This window comes from Lissotriton vulgaris, chromosome 1_1 (assembly GCF_964263255.1).
Source record: "Lissotriton vulgaris chromosome 1_1, aLisVul1.2, whole genome shotgun sequence".
In the NCBI taxonomy this organism is placed as follows: Eukaryota; Metazoa; Chordata; class Amphibia; order Caudata; family Salamandridae; genus Lissotriton; species Lissotriton vulgaris.
The window spans coordinates 409424294-409438265 of record NC_141685.1 but is presented as its reverse complement, the minus strand read 5'-3'; the positions used below and the strand labels follow the sequence as shown (position 1 = coordinate 409438265).

At 44.0% G+C, this 13972-nt stretch overlaps 1 protein-coding gene across 3 annotated transcripts in view; it reads left to right on the top strand.

Annotated features, from left to right (window-relative positions):
* USP24 (ubiquitin specific peptidase 24) overlaps positions 1–13972 on the top strand; it is a 1909144-nt gene that overhangs the window by 866287 nt on the left and 1028885 nt on the right. The window lies entirely within an intron of this gene.

Sequence of the window (13972 nt, the reverse complement as noted above, 5' to 3'; positions counted from 1 at the left end):
TGAGAAGGGTAGAAGCAAACCATGATTCTTTGTGAAGAGTTACAGCAGCTCCTCCTCCTTTGAAAAGGAATTTCCCCATAATTACTAATGTGTAATTGAGTGCCACTAAAGAGACTAAGTCCTTTATGACATTACCTTTGTTAATCAAGGTATGTTTTCTTCTTCTCCCATCAAGGACTTCCCAATCCTGAAAATCCTTGATAAAAATGTATACTGTATCCCTCCACATTGAACACTCCTCCAGGATAAGGGGATTTCAGGCAGCATTTACTTTTATTATTATGTCTGAATAATGGGGCTTCATATGCATTCTTATGTAACTTTCTTTTCTGCCCGAGAATGATACTGTGCTGTTGTATACTTCGAAATATAAATTCCTCATCTGAAGATGTGGATCTGTATGTTTTCATTACAGTGCTCCCATGCACCACTATGTGGCATTTTACAGTTCCATGTTGAGCTAGTTCAACTCCACAAATGTAAATGTAGTATTCTTGTAAAGCGCACAGCTGCCCCAGCAACGGGGCGTCCCGGCGCTGTATAACGTTGTGTAACCCTTCCTGGCTCTCCCTGTGAGATGCCCCTCCTGGGTACCCACAAGGTGAAGCCAGGCATCCCAGTGTTGTTGGGGCTGTTGTGGAGATTAAGCAAGCTATTGCCCAGAGTTGCAGCGTGGGACCCATGGTTAGAGTAGGCGCCGAGGAGAGAATTATCGAGTACGCGGACATTGAGCCCAAGACCCTGCCGCGTCGGGACTTGAACCCTGGTCCCGGGCCTGATCTCTGCTTCAGAGTTTGCCGCTCTAACCAGTGAGCCACACTTCTCCACAAATGGCAGGGCTGCATATTGGTGCCTCTCCTACGCACCAACATCAGTTATTTTCTTTCCACGCCTTCAAATGTGGATCTCGAGCTCTGTTTCATTTTTGTCAGTTAATGGTTCCCTTATATTTTGGTTTTCCAATATGCAAGGGAACAATGTCCCCATAGAAGACTGCAGGGTTCAGACCAGGCTGCAACTGTCAGAAACCGATGTCAGTGATGGAGCTGCATGAGCTCTGCCTCTAGTTTTCGGGCTCATGACAAGACTTCAAGATGTGACCTCATGCACCCAAAGACTATCTGAGACCCTAAAGTGAAGCTATACATCACCAAACACTCTAAGAAGTCACAGACTTGTCACATGTACTTCTCGAAGGGCATGTCTTGAAGTAGAAGCAATAAAAGTTGAAGCTTGACTTGACTCCATCCTGCCACTCTCCGCCCAGACAGAATTCGGTAAGGCCATCAAGACGTCTCTCTCCCAATCTCACTCCTGAACCCAGACTGAGAAGCTTATTCCACAACTGTCAAACTATGCCCTGAATGTCCCAGTCCATAGCAGATCAAGGGCTTTAAGAGGCCATGCTGCATATTTCTGACACCATTCTGGCTTACTCTGGCGTTACTTTAGGCCCCAAGGGTCCACTGGTGCTTCCAGGCAGGACTTAGCCAATGGGTTCACCCTTGCACCTCAGGTTCTACACTGACTTGGTGCACTTAGGCGCCGGCTCCAAAACCTGCGCTGGTTCCAATACCTGCGCTGGTTCCTTCTTCATCAACACTGGTCCCCACCCCAAATCCATCACAAGCCCTATCGAGGTTTGCTATGAATCCACTCCAGTGCTCCTGATACCTGTACCTTTTAGTTCAGGCAAAACACTTTCTCTTCCACAGGGGTTTCCTCAAGGCTCCCACATAGTTTTGGCTCGGATTCGGACCATTGTTTACCACTGCCTGACGACGATGGGGACGATTTTCCCTCACAATACGATGACCGTATACATGGATTTGCTGGCGGCCCTAATAAAAGGCTAGTTTGTCCCCTTGTGCCCTCAACAAAAGTGTGCTTCATTTGCTTTTGGGTTAAATATGCAGTTCAGGTTCTAGACCTACAGCTGCTTTCTGTTGAAGTCAAGATAAATGTTCTTATTGGGGTTTGCTCCTTGTGCCATCCTTATTTGAGCCGGTGCACTTCCGTTAGATGAAGCCCTGACTGACACTCTAATGAGCACTTGGGCTAAGCCTTGCTGTTGCCCACCACTGAATAGGCAGGTGGCCAGACATCACAGACTGGTACCTGGCAACACAGAGTGTCTTAGGCAGCATCTTACTCCAGAGAGTTTGGTGGTCCAGGCTTCTACCTGCAAAATATATCTTAATTTGTTCCACACCATTTCTTCAGACAGGGAGTCAAAAAAGATTGAAGCATTTGAGAAGCGAATGTTCTCTTCGGCCAGTTTGGTGATTATCAACGCAATCTTACTGTTAGTCCCAGAGGAGTTTCAGGCCTCGTAGGCTCAAACAATTCAGGGTGACCAGGATGCAGATAAATTTGTAACTATTGGTGGTGGTGGTCTATTGGTGGTTTCAAGTGTGAGGCTCTGCCAACTTGCATAGGTGTGATCCACTAGATTTTCTGGAGATGGACAGGCATCCCTTATTGACATGCCTTTCGATGGATCCCACCTATTTGTTCAGTAGTTCATACTGCTCTCAATCTCTTGAAGGAAAGAATAGCCACGGGTTGTTCCTTGGGCCTTTCCACTCCTTCCCAACGGTTTACCCATCAGTTCCGCTTCTCCCAAGGTTACTTCAGAGAGCTGGCATACATTCAGGCCCTGCCACCCCTGCAGCAACCTCCCCGGTCCTTTTGCAGCCATGGACTGGGATCAGGCAGACTTCACACATGTCACCAGAAAGAATGCTCTACTCTAGCTATTTTTTAGGACCCACTGGTCCTTTCTGGCGAGGGAACTTAAGCTGGAAAGGAACAGCTGCTCAGGTCATTCAGAAAGTGAATGAGCAATAAAGATGCCTTTAAATCAATTTTTTATCTTGACAAATTTGCTGCCTGTTCAAGTACAGAGGTCAGATGTCAGTTTGTCTTTTTACTAATTACTGCTTATCTTATCCTGGAAAATGTGTTTATCTTTCTTGCTCTTAGTACATTTAAAGGGCTTTGTCAAGTGAGCTGTCTGACAATTATTATGAAACAAAAAGCTGGAAGATGTAGCTTGTTAATGAATGGTACAAATATATTTGAAAATATGTAAGAAATTATGAAAGCCTTTTTTTTTGTAATTCAGAAGTGTGGTTCAAACAGATTTAAATAGTAGCAAAACAAATCAGAACACTTTACTTTGTGATGTGCAAATGACAAATGTATATGCTGAAACTTGATTTGTACACATTGTTCCAGGGGTGTGGAATTTATTAAAAGATCTACTTGTCCATGGTGCAGGTTGCTTCATAAATCTACTTGCCCTGTAACAAAATCCACTTGTCCCTTTGGTGCCATGTAGTGCTGCCACAAATTATGGCAGCAATCTCATTATATAAGAGCTCTTATATAGCATTTCTGAATATGCCAGGACATATATCATAGTAGGGTTTGAATACTAGTAATCATTTTATGTTGCCACGTTTCCGCAGATCTACATATTGGGACTGAAGATGGTGGTAAGCAGTAGTTCCAGGGTTGGAATGTCGTTTTGAGTCTGTGCAAACCTACTAACTTGCATGTTTTTCAACAAATCTTCTCTAATCTTTCCCATACTGAGAAATGTTGGAAATGTACTCCTGAGAGTGGCAGACATAAACCTTCTTTCAGAGTTGGGGAAAAAGTAGTTGGAGGGAAAATGAACTTTCAAACATCCAAGTTTTCACATGAGCAAATCTACTCATGCATATTTGCTCATGCTAAAATGCAGTTCACAAATATTTTGTAGAAGTACAATTTCTTGTCCTACTAATGTAAATTCTTGTGAATTCACGAACACCAAAGGTGCACTTTCGAGACTTTCTTTAATAATTGGGCCCCTAATTTGAATCGGCTGGCTTCAATGTGAGTGACCGCATTCTGCCCTTTCACAAGGAGCATATCGTTACACAAAGTAGTTTGTTCAGTACCAGTAACTAATGTGGCAGTGTGTGCTTTTTTGAGACCAAAAACAATGTTTGCGTTTGCCAATGTTTGGTATAATGGTGAGGGCACGGCAGCTCTCACATCAATAAGATTTTACAGAAGCCATGCCTAAACATGTCATGCATTGCCAAAACTAAAAAGCTAACCACCAATGTCAGGCCTACTGGCTTTGCCAAGGCTTGTTTTTTTGTTTTCCATAATCCTATTGAAACTGGTTACACAAATTTTCCAATATGAATATTTTGGGGAAATATTAGCATGCATCAACACATTTTACTAAATGATGCTGCAAAGAAACGGTACCTGAAATTTTGCAGTTGTTTAGCAAAATGTTTTTCCCTACTTTCATTTTTTAGGAACAATTTATATTGAAAGCAAAGAAACATTAATCTTGCTTTCAAGCTTCTGCAAATATTTGCATCTAATCAGAGAACATTCTGTGAGCATCATGCATAGCCTCATGTTGCTAAATTTTGAAACCCTGTGTACATATTTTCATACTGGAACCACTGTCAGTAGTGCAGTCAGAACGTACATTTACTTAAAGCGCTCACCCTAATAATAAAGACTTTCAATTAATGAACCATAAATACAAGTTTTTACAGCATTAAAACTTGCACACAAATATTAACTTAGCTACAGGCAGTACCCTTCCCATACCCTTAATGTGGTACTGCAAACTGGCAGGCAAAGGGTTTGTGTGCAGGGAGTTGGGCCTACTTGTCCCAAAGACAAAATACACATTAGAACTTGTTGCCCTTGACCCCTAACAATATGTCCTGGGCGTCGGGCTATAAGAATTCCACATCCCTGTTGTTTGTACACTGTATAGTTATATCAGTAAAACCGCATGTCTTTGGGAAATTTGGTGGTGATTTCAATGGAAAATATCTGATTGCAAATGAGTGTGCTACCACTTCATGCTTTTGTTTTGTATTTATTTAAAGTGCTCCTTTTTAACCATTATTTGAGAAACATTCCTGCCCCGCACTGATGACAATGCTGTTAATGAGGCATCTCTTGGTCTTGTAAATCCTATATGTGGCTAGATTTGTATTTTACATGGAGCAAAGGTTTTGTCTAACACATCAAAGAAAATACTTTTTTTGTGCAGCATAGAGCAGACATGTTGAACTTGTGTATTGGAATGTGTTTTCATATGTGAAAATGAAGAAAATGGCGGCACCATGAAATAAAATAAATGCCCAGGATCACATAATTTGAAAACAGTTTATGGGTCTAGAACGTTACAATCAGGACGGGTAGATTATTTAAGTCATTAGACCTGCATGTCTAGTAACATTGTTATGATTTTTTGAGGCCACCTGCTGGACTGCTGCAGGAGGTTATGTGGGTGAGGTGGAGTTCAGAGTACTCTGGCCTTCGACAGCAACCTGGTTTCATGCAAACCTGTTGGAACTGCAGGCCATCCACCTGGACATGAAGGACTTTCTTCCGTCCATCAAGGGAAGGCCGGTGGAAGTTCTAATGGACAACACCACCTCTACGTGATGCTGCAAGAAAGAGGATGGAGTGGCATCATGGGTCCTGTGGCAAGAGGTGTAGTGCTAAAGAAATATGCTGGTTTGTTAGAGTAGATGCCCGACAGTGAATCACCTGGTGGGATCTTTAAACGCCAGTGTGGCCAAGCTCAACCGGCGATGCCTGGTGGATCATAATTAGTGGTTGTATTCGAAATTGGCACCAGCCATCTTCTGACAGTGGGTAGAGCCCTAACTAGATGTTTTCACCACCATGGAGAATACACATTGTCATAAGTTCTGCACATTAGAGTTCCTAAACACACCCTCATTAGGAGACAGATTTATGATAAAGTTGAGCACATGACTCCTTTCTGCCTCTTCTGCCCTGAGTTCTGAACATATCAAGAACGACCAGGCACAAGTCACCACAGTAAATATGGATTGGGTCAGTAGAGTGTAGTACCTGGAACTTCTGGGCATGAGAATCCTACCACTGATCATGTTACCGCTTCGGAAGGATCTACCTTCACAGCAACAGGGCAGGGTTCCGCAGTGGAACCTGTGCAATCTGCATATCCATGCCAGGAGAATGAGAGGCAACCGTTGACTGCACTCGATCTCTGTCCTGAGGGCTTCACTCTACACAGTCTGTTTATGCCAGGTGCTAAGAAAAATTTGTGGTGGAGCCTTTATAATTAATAGTTTTCGGTGATAGTGTTGCTCTTTGCCCCTTTCAAGCAATAGATCTCAAAGTAACAGTCATACCGCTTATGTTTTCCATACAGTTGTTCGTAGTAGATGCATGACTTATTTCTACTACTGGAAAGATCTCTACTAATCTTGCTAAGATTTTGACAGTCTTGAAGTGACACCCCACTGGGAGAGTTGCTACAATTTGCAGAATTTCATCACGATGCCCAGGAATCTAGTAATATTGCTTCACACACCACTGTCTCTTCCCATAGAATTTATCCTAGTGGAAGCACCGTACCAGACCAGACCAGTTCACTTTTTTGAGATAATCTGAACCATATGGATCTCCTGACCGTGTTGGTCATTTACCCCAGCTAGGGAGTCTCCACCTATTTTAACAGACAATACACAATGCCCTGAATTCCATAGGGTATTTATCAAAATACTTTCTCTTTATAGCTTGCCAATGCATACGTGAGTCATGATGTTGTTTCTCTAAAGACCATTAAACACATCTCTCATTTTGGGATTCCTTTTCACAATTCTCTGGTATGTCAACATACTATGCATAGAAATAAAAAAATAAAAATATTATTTTTTGTTTGGTAATAGAACTACCACTCGTAAGCCTGCATTTGGATTGATATGATTGTTTCATTCTAAGATGTCTCCTTTCTATACTTCTTTCCTGATGAGGACTCCTATCTAAATATTTTGTATTGTGGGTCAAAACGCCGACAACTATTACTCTGTGGACTGTTTTTTAATTTGACTTAGAATTTCAACACTCCTACATGGATTGTTGGTTGTTACATCCAGTTTTCTTCATCAGTCACATGAATATAGCTGCATTCTGTATAGCACTTGCACACTTTATATCCACTTGGTCATTTACACTGCAACATCACACTATTAGGAGCAGCTTGTTTATGATTGATTGCCTGAACTAGAAATGAAGTTATTGTTGAAAATAAGATTTCTTTGTGAATTACCAAATACATTTGTAAACCTATCTGTTGAAGGGTTTTTATACCTATTGGAGTGGAAGTCAAAAGCTACACTTCACCCATAGGGACCACTTGTGTCTTTATTAATAAGATCGATTTGTGGTCTGGTGTATCTGCAACACAGACACCTTATAAGCCTAGCTTTCAGATGTCTTAACACCCCCTTCTCACCCCCACCCCAGTCAACCATCCTTCTTTAAATCACCTGTGATGTGGTTTATTAAAGGTTTGACACACTTCTAAACCGTTGGTGATGCCAGAGGTTGATCTTAATGTGGTCTTCATGTTCCGCCTGGTTAACCGCTTTAAGCCACTGTGTGGCTTCCTATTGCCTCTACTGAGTCTTCAAATGTTTAAAGACCAAGGTCTAAATAAGCACAACCTTGACTGACTGAGTCTTCAAACCATCCTCCTCATTGTGATCACTAAGCTCCTCACATGAGTGAGCCCAAAGTTCTCTAAGTGCAGCTTTTTTCTAGACCCATTAGTGTTGAGGACCAGGGCAAGAGGCACTTGGCTGGTTACACATGAACACACGTGCGCATCTGAGGGCTGCACGTGTGAGACTCCTGTTGTGCGCAGCCCTTTATTTGTACACAGGTCGTCTGGCGCAGATGGGTCTCAGCAGGTTTAGATATTGACCTGAGCCTTATAATATTTGTTTGCATTCATGAGAAAAGTCAGTTTACTGTTCTGTCAACAGTGCAACCTTATTATATGGGGAAATGTGCCTTAGAATGCAGTGCCTGGATACCCTCATGGGTGACCAGTAGCTCACTATAAATCTACTGATTGATTATTTTTCTTTCCTTTGGCCTACAAAGTTCATCAAGATATCAAAATGGGTTGAAATGAACCATGTGTGCCAAGATGCAGTATGTAAGTCCTGAAGAGATATATGTACACCTTATGGGTCATCCAGAATTGTCATATTTCTCTGGCTCAACTCAGGCTTTGAGCCCCAGGCCTTTGTCACCTTGCTGGGGCAAGTTTATTACATTGTTCTCCAGCAGAAGGAACAAAGGCCTCCCCACACAGAGGAAGCCATTAACAGTGCCTCACTCAGCTCCTGAGGAGAAAGGTAAAGGGAAGAAAATCTGCAGCAGTTAAATAGCTACCCACGCTGTACCAGGGTTGGGACAGCCCAGGGCCACTGAACAAAGGTAGGGAGCCCAGACCTCTGGACAGGGATGTCAGCGAGGTCTGGAGCAGAGACCCCCAGAGGAGATGGGACCAGTGAGTCCTGGATGGTACCATCTTGAGTTGTCCCATCATGCTATGCAGGAGGATTGCGATAGGTGGAGAGGTGAGGAGTCACCCTAGGATTGTCCATCACCTACTTAAAAACCCTTGCAAAAGGGAGGGAGAGGGGAGAGTGCTTTTTGTTGTTAGTGGACACTGGGACTGGACAGTGGCAGCCATGGACAACTGGAGGGAGAAACCTACTGATGCCCTCTTGGACTAAGGACTAGTAGGGTGCTCTCCAGGTCCAGGGAAGCTGGTCCCCTTACACCCGCTAAGGACAAACTGTGGGAAGAACTGGATTTCTGTACCCACACTTGAGCAGAGAAGCACCGGAGGACAAAAGGAAAGGAGAAAGGCTGTTACAATGAGCCAGGGCAACCAGCTCCCTCCAAAGTGTGTTGCCTTAGAGGCCTGAGGCTTCAAGTGGCTTTTGCTCGCCATCTGGAGAAAAATGAGCTCATGATTCTGACTTTTGGCCCAGCTGGGTCTGAGAAATGCCGGAAAGAAGGATTCAACATTTGCCCTCCTCCCCCCCAAGCAGAGAACTGGAGTAAGTGGAGCTTTGTGTATATTTCTAAATTACTGTTGTGTTAGGTAGTGTGTGTAATAAATGTTCTTTACTCTCTCTAAAGAAAAAGCACAGGCTGGGCAATCATTTGAGTGTTAATGCGTGCCAGTGAATTATGATTACCTGTCCACACCACCTGATTAGGCCTTGGACTGTTCTACTTCGCTAACCTGAGAGTATCAAGCGCTACAATGGGGTTTTTGGTTCCCACTGAGGAGGGGATTGTTGCCCCATTACTTATGCAGCCTACACAACTAATGGACCATTTCCTTACAGGAGGAATGAACAACTTTTTGTGGCTTTCTTCGGGACTGAGGAGGTAAGGCGGTGCAGAAAAAGACTGTTGAGGCGGAGAGTTCTCTGTATTAAGATTTTACTAAACATTGGCTGTAGGAAGATGTTTTTATGTAGTGTACCAATGTAGGGGTACACCATGCAAAAAGTCCAAACGACCCTTATTGGTTTACAGGGGCTTGCTTTAACAATCCCAATTGCTCTGTTTCTGGTTGTGTGGTCGAGCAGCTTAGGCTTATTAGAGGGAAGTGTTTAGCATTTATTGTACACACGGAGACAATAAATGAGAGACACACTCAAAAAGAAATCCAAGACCAATTTTGAAAAATACCAGATTTTTATATAATTTTAGACACCAAGATCATCGGAATCAGGTAAGTTCTTTTGGAGATAGTATTTACACAGTAAAACAGGAAAATGCTCAAATAACGGTTTGTGAGGCATGAGACTCTAACTCAGCAATATTATTCTGTGGGAGAAACATACACTGCATACATATACGTGCACGTATTTATTGAGGGTGCCTTTGGCGACTTAGAGCATTTAGGAGCCAGGGTCCAAGAATCCACCAGTAGTTCAGTGTTACCTTCCCTGGTGAACCCTATTACAGAGGTGCTGTCATAATGGAAGCCTTGAGCACTTCACTGTGAAAGAAAGGCTGCAAAGACTGACTTGGGGGACAAATCCAGCACAACCCAAAGGGGGCCTGGCTCTTGTAAGTCCCTGAGACAAGGGAACACCGTCAGTCTACTTAAACTCTGACTGTGGGGCTCAGGTGCATAGGGGTTTTGCCCGTCAGGTCACTTGCGTTGTAGGCTCTCACTTTACTTGGGTGACCCAGAGAGGTAAAGAAAACATAACAGCAGGGCAACTATCGGTGTAGGCCTGGGTGATCTTGAAGTCCCTCGTCAGCAGGTCTGTTTTGGCGTTGATGGTGTCTGGGTTGGATACTCAACAAGCCTTAGTTGTAGCAAATGCTCCGGTACGCAGAGTATTGGTGGCATGAGGCTCCTGGAGGGTCTAGCGTTTCAAAAATCTCTGGAGAGACTGTGCTGACCACCAAGAAACACGGTGACCTCCTCCTGGCAAGATGCTTCCTCACTGGATCCGGTGGTTAACAAAACTGAGTTTGGACAGTGTGGTCGGTGACTGCAGTGGAGTGGCTCTTTCACCCCAAGGGGGATGCTACTTTGTTGTTGAAGTGCTGGGTAGTCCAAGGTGGGGAGGTGAAGGGGATTGCTGGCTGGCCAGCTTCTGGACGAGTGTGTCTCTGTGATTGTCATGGTGCAAGCAGCCAGGCAGGGTTTGGCACCCATTTCGGTGCAGGACCTCTGTTCTCACGTCTTCAGCTCTTATTTGTCCTCTTTCTGTTCACAGGTAGACATATCTGATTTCCTGGTGTTAGTGGGATCCCTAAATATTGAATGTAGGGATGTTTAGGTGAGTGTAGGATAGTAGCCAATTTGCCACTTACCCCATGGTGCCTACTCCCCCTACCTGACCACGTCCGGTGGAGAATGGGCATAATCCTGACCCAGGGCTCCTAGTTTCTCCACATTCAAAATGGTGAAACCCTTCCTTACCTGTCCACTTGAGGTAGTCCACATTAGCAATGTGCCTATCCAGAAAGTGTGACACGCCTTCTGACTAACTAATTCCCCACCTGCTCTGGTGCCAAATGGGACGCAGGGCAGGGGGATGCATTCCCCAATTCTGGGGGGAACTGATGTCACATATCAAGCATGGCAGACTATGAAGCCTCTGGCCTTGACATGTTAATTACTAGCCTTCCTCCTGGAGATGTGAACACCTTCCTCCAAAGCAAGCATTGTTACTGTCCTCTGAACGTATGGACTCTCACCTACAGGGGGTCAGAAACTTGTCTGTGGTAGCAGGCTGGGTGATACCAGTCAACCAGTATACTAGAGGACCAGTAGGTTTTCAGGGGCCACCTCTGAGGTTACTAGGGACTTACAGGGATGCTAAAGTCCTTGCCAATTAGGTTATAATGTTGCGTCCTAATCTAGGACCATGATCAATACTGTGACCTTATGCCCCTATACGGCTATAATCCATTTATTCCCCTATAATGGCATAAACGATCGAGTGATATTTCAGAAACTCGTCTCTGGCCTAACTCTGAAGTAGTGTGGCTCACTGGTTAGAGGCGGCAGACCCGAGAGCAGAGGACGGCCCGGGACCAGGGTTCGATTCCCGGCGCGGCAGGTTTCTGGACCAGGGTCAGCAGACTCGATAATTCTCTCGCCTCGGTGCCCACTCTGATCAGCGGTCACACTCGGCAACTCTGGGCATTAGCTTGCCTCATCTTCACTAACGGCCCCACCAGACCGCCGGGGATGCCTGGTCTCACCCTGGAGATACCCATTAAGGGACCATCTCTCAGGGAAGCCAGGAAGGGTTTCGCAGCGGTCGAAGCGCCTTGGGACCCTACGGGTAAGTAGTGCGCTATATAAATGCCAATACATTTACATTTACATTTACACGATCAGAGCGACATTTCAGAATCACTTCCTCTGCAGCTTCCTCTGCAGCTCATTAGAGCAAATGACACAGCAGAAGCCACTATCTAAGATTCCTAGATTACACTCCGAGTTCTTCAACAAGATAAAACTCAGCAACCTGGGAAAGCCCCGCTTGCTATGTTTTGATTAGTAATAGAACTCTAATGAGCACTGAGAGACGATCACTTCCTAGTGACATCTTTATTGACGTCTTATGTCCAAAAACTTACGTCAAACAAGGCACCTTTCAGATATAAATATTACCAACGTTGCCTTAAGCAAACGCTGCCTCAACGACATCGATGATAGCGATGGTGTGGTGAACATAGGAGCAGATCAGCTGTCCCCTGCTGAGCCCAGCAGATACAAGCTGCTCACGGACGCTGCCCCTCCTCCTCCTCGACGCGCTGAGAGAGACGCTGTCTTTTCTCCTGCCGAGAAAATCCAGCTCCGGCGTTTCCAGCCTACTCTTGCGAGTGACTGGGATATCGAGTCCTGGAAGGAGATACAAGACCTCCAACATTCTATTCCAGAGGTATGGTGTTGACTAAACCCTTAGAGAGAATTCTTGAAGCAAACCTTGGCAAAACCAACTTAACTAAAACTGCTACTTACTTACTCCCTCCCAAGTATTAGGCTTAGGTCAGGTACACTGGGGTAGGCGTAGTTAGAAGCACCAGTTGAGTACGTTAGCTGAATGTATATATGAATGTATATATTTTATTCATTTTTACCATTGTATGGCTAAGAAACCATATCAATGCTTTTACAGTATTATTTCGCAATCCTTATTTTACTGTACGCACTTTTTATAATAACTAGTCTTGCAAATTGTGGCAATTCATTTCTCTTGCATGAGAAGAAAGACTGTTCAATAAATAATACCTTTTTATTGAAAACGCCCGTCTCTCTCTTTCTCTGCATCTTGGTGAAAGTAATCTGCACAAAACTGACTGAGTAAAATAACTGTCTATTGTTTCACACGACTCTAGAGATTGACTCTTATTCTAAGGAGCAAAGTTGTCATGTTTATGCGGTTGTTGGAAAACGGAATCCCTTCTTGTCTGTACCAGGGAAGCTGATCACTTCCTATTCAGTCAAGAAAGTTTCCAGTGACCTCTGAGCTAGTTGGTAACAAACCCAATTAAGTTTAGCATAGTCAGTAGAGACCTGGAAGACCCGCACTTCTACGTCCATACTATTGTTTGTTATTCCAATGCGCAGGGCCTATTGGGAAAATAGGAACTACACTACAATAATAAGACATTTACTTGTTTTAAGGGAATGAACACTTTCAGTCAAAAAGTATCAGTATGAGGGCAATAAGTAGGGGTGACCATATCAAAATGGGCAGTTTCCAACATTGGTTAAGAAGCAGCTCCCCAAATGACCAAGGGCTTGGCACGCAGAGTTCTTGTTTTTGAAATTTGTCAGGTTGCACACGATCACAAAACACTCCGCCTTGACAGCCAGGTGCGACGGAATAGACATTTTGCCAGTTTTGTCATGCAGTACTTTTTGGGCTGAGTTCACTCCTTAGACCCTCCACTTTGGGGCAATACTGCTTTGGTAACTATTCTAATGGTGAAGAATCTGTGGTTAGAAGAATCTATTAGAAGAACATGCTACTTACCTAAGTAACGCTTTCTGATACTCACTCTTCCTGCAGATTCCTCATTGCGTTACTCCTCCACCCCTATTCTGTGCAATGTCAGCTTAATAAAAAATGTTAAAAGTCCCAAATTAGGGATCTTCACACAAGTACCTCCAATTGTTGTGTAATCCATGTCCTCTGGCACAGAAAGTGTCAAACAGGGAACTCAAGTCAGTGTGCTGGGATGGTACCTATATGTGACTATTCCTTCTGGGGCTGAATGAGGTCAATACCGAGCCGGCCTTCACCACCTTGAAGCGTGTGGGAGCACTGCTGTAATAAATTTCAGAACCATTCTAGCATCTGGGGAACATTTTAATGGTGAGGAGTCTGTGGTTAGAGTATCCACCAGAAAGAGATTTACTGAAGGTAATTAATTTGTTCATTAAGATGCTGAATGAAAAAAGGTTTTTCCTTGTGTACCAGCTTAGAACTGTCCCGATTTTACAAAATGGTAGTTGTGGCATTTCCACAGGAATGATTATCTTTGTCATTTGTCCACTCAGTGAAATCTATTTTCATCTTTTTGCTCCCGGGTA